This window comes from Protopterus annectens, chromosome 8.part0 (genome assembly GCF_019279795.1).
Source record: "Protopterus annectens isolate FY-2018-M chromosome 8.part0, PAN1.0, whole genome shotgun sequence".
Lineage (NCBI taxonomy): Eukaryota > Metazoa > Chordata > Ceratodontiformes > Protopteridae > Protopterus > Protopterus annectens.
The window spans coordinates 55,750,639-55,763,416 of record NC_056741.1 but is presented as its reverse complement, the minus strand read 5'-3'; the positions used below and the strand labels follow the sequence as shown (position 1 = coordinate 55,763,416).

Sequence of the window (12,778 nt, the reverse complement as noted above, 5' to 3'; positions counted from 1 at the left end):
AATGAGCGTTGCAATCAAAGCGGTTGGTGGAGATCGCCCATTCCCACACTCATGGCTTCGCAGCAAAGAGGATAAGATCTGGTCCCCCCCCCCCCTGTTTGTTGATATACCAGACCACCGACATGTTTCCCGACTGAATTGCAATCGTTCCTGCGGGGAGGAAGCTCTGAAGTGCTTGCAACGCCAACAGCACCGCTCTCATCTCCAGAACGTTGATATGCAGGGAGGTCTCTGTATCGTTCCACGTGCCTTGGACTTGTTCTGCCTGAATAATGCCCCCCCCCCCCCGAGGCGGGAAGCATCCGTGGTCACCGTGGCAATAGGGGGAAAGGTGCAGAAGGGACGGCCCGTATGGAAGTTCGATGCTTGGAGCCACCATAGTAGCGCCCTCCTGCAAGCCTTGCTGATAGCAATGGGATGGTGGAGAGGAAGGGATAGGAAGGACCATTGCACTAACAGAGTCCATTGCAGTACTTGCATGTTCAAACGGGCGCACGGCAGGAGTGTAATCGCTGCCGCCATGGAGCCTAGTGCCCTCAGGACCAATTCCGCTGGTGAAGCCTCTGAATGAAGGATAGCCCACACATGAAGTTGTAGGTTCCTGATTCTCTCGGAAGTTAGGAAGGCTCGCAAATCTCTGGTGTCTATTCTGGCACCTATGAATTCTATGACCTGCGTCGGAGCCAGTAGAGATTTGCCGACATTGATAGTAATGCCTAGTTGTGGGGCTAGATGGAGAAAGAAGTCTCTGGCCGAGCAAAGTAGATGCCTTGTTGGTGCGGTCAGGAGCCAGTCGTCCAGGTACGGAAAGACCTGAATTCCCTGGAGTCTCAGGTGGGCCGCAATCACTGCTAACACTTTGAACACCCTGGGGGCTGTGGTGAGGCCAAAGGGAAGGACCCTGAACTGGTAGTGACTGGCCCCCAGCCGGAAGCAAAGGAACCTCCTGGATCATTTGTCCATTAAGATGTGGTAGTACACATCCTTGAAGTCTATACAGCACATCCAATAGTTTTCCCTCAAAAGGGGGAGGATAGATTGAAGAGTGACCATTCGGAATTTTTCCTTGGTTACTGAAAGGTTCAAGCGGGAAAGGTCTAGGATGGGTCTCAAGTCCCCTGTCTTTTTTGGCACCAAAAAGAACCTTGAGTAGAACCCTAATCCGAGCTGGTCTTGGGGGACGGGCTGGATGGCTCTTTTTCTTAGCAGCTGCTGTATTTCTGCGGCCTCCCTCTGATCGGGTGGTACATCGGGAAGGTTCTTGGATTGGGGGACATGAAGTATTGGTATTTTGTACCCTCTGGATATGATGCGAAGCAGCCAGCGGTCTGTTGTGATGGACTCCCATGCCGCTAGGTGTTTCGAAAAATGCCCCCCCCGACTGTCTCCAGAGTGGAGCAGCCAGGCAACCCCTCAGGGCTGCTGCGCGGGCCGCTCAGAGAAAGGTTCTCTGGACCCAAAGTTTCTCTGAGCCCCTCTGCCCCCTGGGGAGATGTCCTCCCTGTCCACCTCTGCCACGGTAGGACTAGTTGTCCGGAGCTGGTTGGGAATGTTGTGATTTCCGGAACCACATCTTCTTCTGACCCTTTTGGTTCCTTGAGAAGGACAGCTGGGGAGCAGAGAAGCGGACTCCGACGGCAGACATCTTCCTGTCCTTCTCGCTCTGGACAAGTGTCTCGAACTGTTTTGCCAAATAGGGCAGAACCATCAAAAGGGGCGTTCGTGAAGGACGCTTTACAGGGCTCCGTAAAGTCGCAATGACGGAGCCAGGCCCGACGTCTCATGACTAGGCCTGCTCCGCTAGCCCTAGCGGCTCCCTCTGTGGCGTGGGAAAACAGCCGCATAGAGGTGTTTGAAATCAATCTCAGAGTGGCCATTCGGGTGGAGTACAATTGTTTGTCCTCCTCAGACATGGACTCAGGGGGGGATGCAGCGTATTCTTTGATAAGATCCCGCTGCATCCTGATGACGTGCCATATAGTTCAGAGACCTTACTGAGAAGGTCGCTGAACTAAAGACTCGCTTCCCAAAATGATCCATCAAATGAGACTCTTTGCTCGGTGGATGAACTGAGGGACTCTCCTGAGCCAATTCCCTCTTTGTGGCCGCCGCCGTCAACATGGCATCTACAGGGGGCCCCTTACTCAATGTGATCGGTCTGAGGGGGGGGGGGGCTAAGAATCCTATCCGGTTGCTTCGGTATTGGCTCCACAGTGTCCAGATCCTTCCACGCCCTGGTGGTCATTTAGGTCCACCAGGGGGTCGGCTGAAGGGGACACTCAAGAGGTAGACGGGCCTGCCTCGAATGCCTCCAGAAACACGGACTCATCAGAGGAAGACTTAGGGGCAGACCACCCACCTCTGGATTCTCAGCATCTCCATGATGTCTCCAAAGGAGACATCCTCAGGGGGCGATCTTGGGGAGCCTTTACCTTCCCCAAGTCCTTAACAGAGGACACCGACTTGGGAGTCCACGTGCCTCCTTTTGCACTTATGCTTGTGGGGAGCTTCCTCGGGAGGACTGTCCGAAGAGGCCTCACCAGTAACATCTTGTTCCAATGGAACTGACATCGAAGCAGGCCGTCCCTTTGGCCGGGTGATGGAAGCCTGGCCCAGCAGAGAGGGAGTAGAGGGAGGAGTCGATGCAAGGACCGGGGGTCCGGATGCTCTCAACAGAGCCCTCTCCACAACATCGAAGGCCGAGGGATAGCCACTCTCCAATGGATCCGAAAGTCGGCCCCCACTCTGATCCGATAAAGGATCGGAGCCGGTGCAGAGACCATCGGATCAAGGCCCGGACCACGGCTCGAGGGCAGGGTCGGAGCCGAAGTACCAAGTACCGTCGGCGCCGATCCACCCCCGGCTCCAAGGCTGCTCGGCTCCGAGCGATCCGAACCCGGGTATCTGGTCGGAGAAGGAGCAATTGGGTGGAAAAAGGGGGGAGGGGGGGAGGCAAGAGCATTCCCATCTGCAGCTGGGCCTGGATGAATCTTCGCATCATCCGGTCCAAGTCTGCATCGGATAAACTGAAGGTAGATCTCGAGGAGGCCACAGAGGCAGGCCTGGAATGCCGCCTCGATGACCTTGACGGAGATCGGGTCTCCTCCTCCTCGGGCCCTGGGGAGAAACAAGGGGATCGGAGCCGAGGAGGAGGAGACCTAGAAGCAGTGGAGGGAGAAGCCCACTTAGCTGGCGGGGCCGAAACGGAGGTCTCGGCCCGCTGCTTGTGGTGCTTCTCCCTCAGTTTCTCCCTCCTGGCCTCTCTGTCCTCCGACACTTTAGCGGGCGTTAAGAGTCCCGGACGGAGGCAGGAGTGGCAGCGACCACAGGCTGTGGTGGAGCCACGGGAGGAGCAAAGGTAGCGGAGGCCAAAGCCGAATCCGGGGGTAAAAGTCCCGCCAGGTCCAGCTTCGACCTCCGCTCTTTCAGTGCCCTGGGGTTGAACGCTGCACAGATGGTACAGCCCAAGGTGAGGTGTTCAACCCCAAGGCACCGAACGCACCGAGTGTGGCCATCAGCCAGGGAGAGCTTATGGCCACACTCGGTACATTTAGAAAATATGGCTTTTGGGGCCTCCGCCATTCCCTTTTTTTTTTCTTTTTTCTTTTTTAAGAAAAAAGAATAGCAACTGCACACACGCAGGCCCCAAAAGAAACGCAACACACACTCACACACTAGCGACCAGCGAAGGGAGTGTACTAAATTAAAAAAATAAGGAACCTAACTCTGACGCACTTTAAAAGTATTAATTTAAACTAAAAAAGAAATTCCTGACAAAAAGTACTTGGAAAAAAATAACTTTTTTCTTCACTTATCCGACGAGCTCAACAAGGATCCAGCCATCCACAAGCGCGGCAAACTAGATCTGAGGTCATGGAGGGTTAGCAGGGGATTATGGGTGAAGGGAGGAGCTCGGATCCATTAGCTTGAAACGAGTCGCCGGCTCGGATCCGATATCGGATCCGTAACCCACAGGTTGCTGACAAATGAACATCCTACTTCAGATTATTGGTTTCAAAGACCAAAAAGGAAGAAAAGATGGGTTGGTTCTTCGAGAAACCCTATCTTTATGAAAACTCAAATATAGGAAATTTGAACATAATGCTTGTATTTTGGAAAACCTTTTGGCAGAGGTAATGCCATCAGAAAAATTGCCTTCCATGAAAGAAACTAAGTGACATACAGCAGACTGTTCAAAGGGGGGAAAAGTACCAAAGACTGCAAAAATAAAGTCCGATCGCAAGCAGAGGGTCTTTAAACGGAGGTTTCAACCGCAAGGCTCCCTTCATGAGCACTTTACACAGTCTATGGGAAATTAACGAATGGTCTTTGAATCCATTGCGGAAAGTGGAAATAGCATTTAGGTGGACCTTAACAGTAGAAGCAGATGCTCCTTGGCCGAAAAGCATAGCTAAAAACTCCAATACCTTTTCAACTGGTGCAGAAAAGGGGTTAACACTATTATGGTATGCCCAAATAGAAAATCTTCTCCACTTTCTGTGGTAAAGTTCCCTAGTGGAATCTATAGGAATCCAATAGAATTTGTTGGACTGAGGAAGACAATTTTTTCTGTCTGGCAACTAATGGAATTGCAGGAGCCAAGCTGTAAGCTTGAGATTATGAAGACTGGGGTGCACCAGCCTCTGTGGATGAGACAGAAGATCAGGAAATGGGTACAAAATCCATGGATGGTGAATTAGAGTCCAAAGAAAGGGGAACCACAGTTGTCCAGGTCTAAAGGGCGGAATGACGATCAGATTGCTACTCAACCTGCTGGCTTTTTTATGGAGAGGAATCAGTGGGACGGAGGAAAAGCATAGAGTAGTCCAGAGAGCCAATTATGAAGGACAGCATCTCCCAGGGACTCCCACTGAGGAGAGATCAGGGCAAAGTAGCTGCTGCACTTGTTCAGGAGTGATGCAGAGAGATCACAACAAAGCTGGCCCCAGAGATGGAAAATTTTTAGTCACTCTGGGATTGAGAGACCACTCGTGAAGCAGGAGAATGCATCTGCTCAGTCAGTCCACTGTCAAGTTTGAGCTCCTCAGGATGTGCATTGCTATTAGAAAGCAGTTGGAAGGTATCGTCCATTGCCACACTGACAGCTTCTCGACACTGGGGATAAGACTTGGTTCTGCCCTGTTTGTTGATGTACCAGATTAACAAGCCAATGAGGTGGATAATTCCCAGTAACGTCCAGGCAAAATGTAGTAGTATAACACTTTAATACAAAAACAAAAAATGGTCAAGCGCTTTCATTCCCAAAAGGAACTTCAGAGCCATTTTAGATAGCATTTAAAATCATCATGTGACTTGCTCACTATGTTCCCTTAAGGAAACCGTAACACTCCACTAAATGCATCAAAAAATCATTGCCCTTTTCTTTAAAGCAGGCAAAATAGATACATGTCCATTAAACTACATTTTGTCTGGACCTTACTGGAACTATCCACCTCATTGGCTTATTACTTGGTACAAGTTATTTTTGCCTTTGGGTGCACACTGCTGTTTGGTTCTTGATGTATGAGACTACAGACATGTTTGACTGAATTGCAATTGCTTCTATAAGGATGACAGATTGGAAGGTTTGCAATGCTAAAAGCACCGCCCTCAGTTTCAGAATACTGATATGCCTCTATCTGGGACCAAGTGCCTCGGACTGCTCATCAGAGATAATGCGCCCCTCCATCAGGGAGGAATCCATGGTCACTATGGCCTTGGGTTGAGGGGGAATGAAGGGATGGCCTAAAAGAATTTCCTCAGATTCCATCGCCCAGGATAAGTCCTTCTTGCAACGACTGGTGATTAAAATTGGATGAGTCACTGGATGGATTAGGATGGACCACTGGGATGCCAGAAACCATTGTAGCAGCTGCATGTGAAATCTTGCTAGTGGAACTAAGGCAATGGTCGTTGCCATGGACCGTAAAGCTTGAAAGACTAGAAGTGCAGGAGTCTTGTTGGAGAGAAAGGCTTGTACTTAGGATTCTATCTTCTGAAGTCTGTAAAGAGGAAGGCAAGCTACACAAGAGATGGTATTCAGATGAGCTCCTAAGAACTCTAGATCTTGAGTGGGACTTGGCTTAGATTTTGACTGATGCACTGTAATGTCTAAACAAGTGAACAGGTGCAGAAGGAAATCTTTTGCTTGAAGCAGTAGACGTTTGGTGGGAGCAGTGATGAGCCAGTCATCTAGACAAGGAGACACCCGGAATACGTGCAGTCTCAAGTGACCTACTACTGCTGCCAAACACTTGAACATTCTTGGGGCTGTGGTGAGGCCAAAGGGCCTCAGGTCGCAAGTGGAGGAACCTTCTGGAGTGTTAGTCCATTTTTACATGGTAACATGCATTCTGAAGATTTAGGGCACATCCAATAGTTTTCCTCTAAAAAGGGAAATATAGACTGAACCTTGATCATCCGGAATTTTGATTGCTGAACAAAAATTTGTTCAGGAGGCTGAGACCTAAAATTGGTCTCAAGTTCCCTGTCTTTTCTGGCACCAAAAAAAAAATGTAGAGTAAAATTTGGATCCTATCTGGTCTGGTGGGACATCTTGGATAACCTTTTTCTATCAGCTTTTGAATCTCTAAAGCTGCTTGATCCCTCTGATTGGGTGGAACATTGGGGAGTCTTCATTTTGATCTTGGAAAAACAGTAAAGGAAATATGGTAACCTCTGCCAATGATCCTCGGCACCCAGGTATCCGAAGTTATTTGCCTCCAGGCCCTTGAGCGCAGAGAAACTCTTCCCACAACTGCTTCCAGAAGTAAGGAAATCGGGCCCCCCTTCAGAAGCACTGGTAGGACTGGTCGGAGAAAATCTCTGGAACCCTGATATTTGCGGGCCACCTCTGCTGCGGGGTTGGCATCTTCCACTAGAGCCCCCCTGCCCAGAGGGGAGCCACCACGTGCATCCTGAAAAGGCCCTTGGGATTTCTTGAACCACATCTTCCAGCTCCTCCAATTCCTAAAGTAGGACTGCTGGGCAGCAGAAAAAGCTATGCTCATGGCAGATAGGGACTTTCCATCTTTCTCGCACCTGACTAGAATTTCTTTGACTTTAGGGCTAAATAAGGAAGATCTGTCAAAAGAAGCATTTGCAAAAGAAGACTTAAATGGCTCCACAAACTCAAACAAATGCATCCAGGCATGACACCTTAAGGCAATGCCTGAACCAGATGCCCTCATCGTCCCTTTGACCGCATGCGCAATGTGCCTCTTGGACAAACTGGAAAGACTCCCAAGGTGGCTAGCTGGAAGTCACTTGATTCTGAACCTCCTCAGACATGGCTCCTACTACAGTATCTGATAACTCCTTGATCAAATCCATCTGGAGCCTAGTGAAAGGTGCCATAAAATTCAAAGACCTTAAGGCGAAGGTCAATGATGCATACACCTACTTTCCGAATCTGTCCCATCGGCCTGGGCTCTCTATTAGGGAGACTAAACAGTGGAACTCTCTTCAGCTATTTCCTTTTGGGTGGCTGCTGCCACCACCGTACCATCTACTGCTAACCTCTTAGCCCAATACTGGTGGTCTTCTGGAGTGGACAGCATTGTGTCTGGTCTCTGGGGAATTGGCTTTATGGGGTCAGGAGCCTTACAAACCTGCTAAGCAATCAATTTAATAAGATGGTCAGTGGGAGGGGTCACCCAAGAAGTAGATGGGCAAGCACCAAAAGCTTGTAAGTACGCAGAATAATCAGGTAGGGTCTTAGGGTTCCAGTTACTTCCCTCTGCTTCTTAGAAGGTCTTCGAAGGAGACATCTTTTGGAGGATGACCGGGGGAATCTCTCACCATCATCGAAGTCAGTGTCTTCTGTGACAGATGCCTCAGGGGAATCAAACATCTTTTTCCAGGGTGGTTCCTCAGGGGGAATCTCTGAGGAGGACAATGAAGAAGGGCCCTGTGCAGGGGTATATTGCAGCTTAGGTGCTAGCTGTCTGGGTGTGGAGGTTGGTGGAAGCTCTGGGCAAGATAGAATCCTGGGATAAATTTCCAACATCTAAGGGGCCAACTGAGAGCCTGCAGAAACCAATGGCCTCTCCATTACCTGGAAAGCAGCCCCCCCCCCATGAAGATGGATGGGAACCCAGAACAGAGGACAACTTCGGAACCAAGGTCACACCCAACTCCATGAGACTTGCCTCTGAAGGAGAAGCCGCGATAGAGCCCAGATCAGCCAAGGTTCTGAGAGTCCAGGACAACTCAGAATAAAAATTCACCTCATTCAGAACCCTCACACCTGACAGCAGAGCTATGGCATGTGGAGTCTGTTGGTTCTGAAAGAATGGAGGAAGTTAAGGCACATCCTAGAACTGAAGGGAAAAATGCTGTCCAAAACATAGCATCTAGAAACAGAGGGATCGGCGTCGTAAGCTCTAAGCCCTCAGAGAAGGCTACAGGAGAATGTGGTGGAGTCGTGGGTGAAAATGCCCAAACTCCAGAAGAAAGAGAGGTCTGGGAAGAGACAGAAAGACAACTGGCCACTAGGAACTGATCAACCAACCTCGACTTTAGACTCCTGGAAAAATGGACAGATGAGCCTGAGAAAGACATACAAGCCTGAGAGGGATTCTAGTCAGTCAAGAAAAGGATGCGGAAGCAGCGTCACAAAGGGATCAACAGAGGACGAACACCTTGTCTTGAGTGTGCTAGTTATGTTTGTTTTCGGCACCAATGGAGGTTCCAATATTTGCGGAAGCGTAGCAGGTGGAGTCAGTACAGACAGGGAAGCTAATCGATCTGTTAATGAATACGCTGCTGGAATCAGCTATAGAGTTTGCAGCTAGCTGCAGGAAGTGAAGGGGCTAGATTGTCAGGGGCCAGAGTACAGGGTTTTAACTTAGTAAATGTTTTTATTGTAGCAGGGGATATAGCAGAGAATTTTAGGTTGGAGTCAAGGTTATGACTGTTTTCTAGTATGATCTGGTTATCAGCTGTCTTGGAGGTGGTGCTGTTAACTGTAGGAAAGGTGGTGGTTAGGGTTAGCTATGGTGTCAGTGAAGTAGGAATTGAGGGTGGCAAGTTCGACTGGGGTTTTGTCTGTGTCAGGGGATGGATTGCCTTGAGAGCTTGGGTGTAATAATTGGTTAATGGGGGACCACATTTTTTTGGTATCTGTTGGCTTTGTAGATGGAGGTAGTGAGCTTTATCTCTGGTTATTAGTAGCTTTGCCTGGTTACGGAGTTGCTTGTATTGTAGTCGAGTTGAGGAGTCCGTTTTTCTGCCACGATTTCCAGATTGTATCTTTGATGGATTTTGAGGGCCAGCTTGCATGGTTATGGTGGGTGGGTGCTTGCCTATTTAGGATGTCTATGAATGTTGAGTTAAAGATTTAAATAGCCTCATTAAGTGGAAGGGATTTCAGGGGTTCCCAATTTATTTTACCTAAATGTTTCATTAAATATGGATGGTTGGAACTTGGACAAATTTCTGGTTGAATTATATTGATGTTGACCTTGGGATGGGGAAGATTTGTGCAGGATATGTGCTGGGTGGTGGTTGCTAATGGTATTGGGTAGTATTCCTGCAGTGATAATATTATTAGGATTGAACACTAATATTAGGATTGAACACTAATATCCAGTCTAATGTGGACCCCCAGTTATTTCTGTGGGGTCTGGTGAGGTCTTGAATTAGTTGGGAGACATTGTAAAGGTCTGTTTTTTGAGGGGTTGTTTTAGACAATGTCTAGCCAATCAATGTTTACATCACCTAGGATGATGATTTCATTTTCTATGTTTTGGGATGTCCTGACAAGTATTTTCTCTAATATTGGTATGTTGTTCCCCGGAAGAATATACAGAGCAATTATTAAAATATTTTTATGTTCAACTTTTAATATAGATATTAGTACTTCGGCTGGGGAGAATTGTGTTTCGAGTAGGAAAGTATATTTACTAGGGAAGAGTATTGCTACTCCCCCTCCTTTCTTGTAGGGCCGATTGGCTCTTAGGCATGAGTAGCCTGGGGGAGAAATTCCGTATCTTTTACGTATTATTTCAACCAAGTTTCACTAGCTGCTATGATATTGGGGTTGTTTTGTGAAATCCATACCTGGAGTTCAGGTATCTTGTTTCTAATGCTTGGGAAATTTATGGCTGATAGCATGAGAGATTTGCTAGGTTTGCTGGGGCTGGGCCTGGGTCGGGTTGTGTATTAACACACTGGGATATAATGCATAAGCAAATTATGTGGGTTATGCAAAGTAATTTTTTTTCCTAAGAATGGTATAGCTGCTGCTGGTGGTGTAATAATGGGGGTATCTTTGGAAAAGTAGAATTTTGACTTTGAACAGTACAGAGGTATTAGCTGTGAATGAGCTAGGGAGGATGTCTGAGTAACTTGATAAATATGGTTTGTGTGTGGTGGCTGTACAGGTGGAATGTTGGGTGTCTGGAGAGTTGTGATTATTGTTATGAGAGAGTGTAACTGAAAGACGTGAGATCATTAATAGCAGTGATGGATATGATGGTGGTTGAGTGTACTGTGATAACAGAAGGAATATGAGCAGGTTAGCTAGAGGTGATGGAGCACTATATGGCCCTACTTAGAATGGGTGGGGAGGTAGAGTAGTTGGGAGGTATGGTATAACTAGGGAATAATTAGGGGGGTTATGGCATTAGGTGGAAGAGAGGTGTGGGAGGGGTCAGGTTAAGTATAAGGTTAAAATTAAGTGGGGTGGGCGGACAGCAGAGTGAGCATAGCGAATGCGTGTGTCTGTCTGTATGTGTATATATATATATATATATATATATATATATATATATATATATATATATATATATATACACATATATACATATATACATATATATATACATACACACATACACACACACACATATACACACACACACACACGTGTGTGAGTGTGTGTGTGTATATATATATATATATATATATATATATATATATATATATATATATATATATATATATATATACACATATACACACACACACACATACATATATTTATTATGTATAATGTGTGAATGTGTGTATATACATAAATATTGTTTCGCTTATTTATATATATATGTGTGTGCGCGCATGTGTGTATATGTAAATATATATATATGATATAGGATATATATCTGATGAAGCGTATGGTAGCATACGCGAAAGCGCTTACCTCCTGTTCTATTTTATACAATAAAAAGTTAATAATTGTTACGTGGCAGAGTCGGAAGTTTTATTACTATATATATATATATATATATATATACATATATACATATATACATATATATATATACACATATATATATATATATATATATATATATATATACATATACATATACATATATATATATATATACACATATACATATACATATATATATATATATATATATATATATATATACACATATACATATATAGAATAGATAATATTAAAATTTAGGCAATACTCGGTTATAGTTTTAGATTTAGGCTCTATGGGTTAGGGTTATATATATATATATATATATATATATATATATATATATATATATATATATTTTTTGTGCAAACATTCACTAGTTGGATACATAGATATTTAAATTGGTGCTGCTTCTTTAAATTTTCGGCAGCTACACAGGGATATAATCTGGGCCTTGGCGGTGAATACACGCACACTGAAGACGCTGTGAGCGAAACCGGCCACCGGTCTGTGCATCTGTGGGCAGATTCTGCCGAATAAAGTGGTTCAAGATATTTGCTGTTATATTTTTTATTTCACTACGAGTGCTGGAATGTTTGTGGATTATATCTTTACATCCGTGCACCTACTATTGGTACCGCGCACCTGAGGGCGTATTTTGAACTGTGTGTTTAAGGAGCTGGTACTGTTTCCTGAGGATTCTCACTATTTGGAGGGCCTGGGGACCGTTTGTATGGAAACCAAGGTGGATTACACTGACTTTTAAACTGTTTGCAGAACGGGATTTTCTATATAGTGTTGTCGGCACTATAAGTGAACTGTGTATTTGATTTGGACTGAAAAAAGTCAACCGATATCTTAGACAATTTTTTTCTAAAACATCTAAGGGTTTGACTTCTGTTTGTGTACTAAAGTTATATATGGAAGGAAACGCGTATTATAGTGAAAGGTGATACAGAGCATCAGAGGTTTATTTGGAACCGTCACGTACGTGAATCCGACATATTGGTGGGAGTATTATTACAACGGAAGACAACCAGTGGATTGTGCTTTGGGCTTTGACAACTACAAAAGCTTCAAGCACTTTATTCACGTTTTGCAAAGCATTTCTTTTATAACAGCGTTACAACGACCAAGGCAAATACTACTTATCAGCCCAGCATGGCACAAGGTACGGATTTTTTAAATTATATAAAGGGCTTAACGGCCGACAAGGATGACAGTGAATGTTTTGTAGGGGCTAATATTAACAACATAGCTCCTAGAGCTTCTGCAAATAAACCGGCAGGAGTAGCTGACAGCTTTATAACTAACAGAAGCCTCTAAACGAGTACGATCTTGTGTATGGCATTGCAAACTATTGAAGGCGTATTTATCAGCCAAGATAATACCTAGGGGTTTACGTGTATATGTAGAACCAGGTTTGGGAAATCAAGATGAAAATTTTATGAGGAAGTGGAGGTCTATACAAGCTACAGCCTCATTAATGTTTATACAGCTTCTAGTTGAGCAATATGAAAATCAGTTGCCAACATTATTAACCAAACTTGAGCAAAGTTTTGAGAAATTTGTATTATTAACCAAACTTGAAAAGAAATACCAGAATGTTTTGACATGATA

General features: G+C 45.5%; 1 protein-coding gene across 1 annotated transcript in view; it reads right to left on the bottom strand.

Moving 5' to 3' along the window:
• Positions 1–12,778, bottom strand: part of CDCA3 (cell division cycle associated 3) — a gene marked incomplete in the record, with an annotated part of 365,174 nt that overhangs the window by 177,586 nt on the left and 174,810 nt on the right.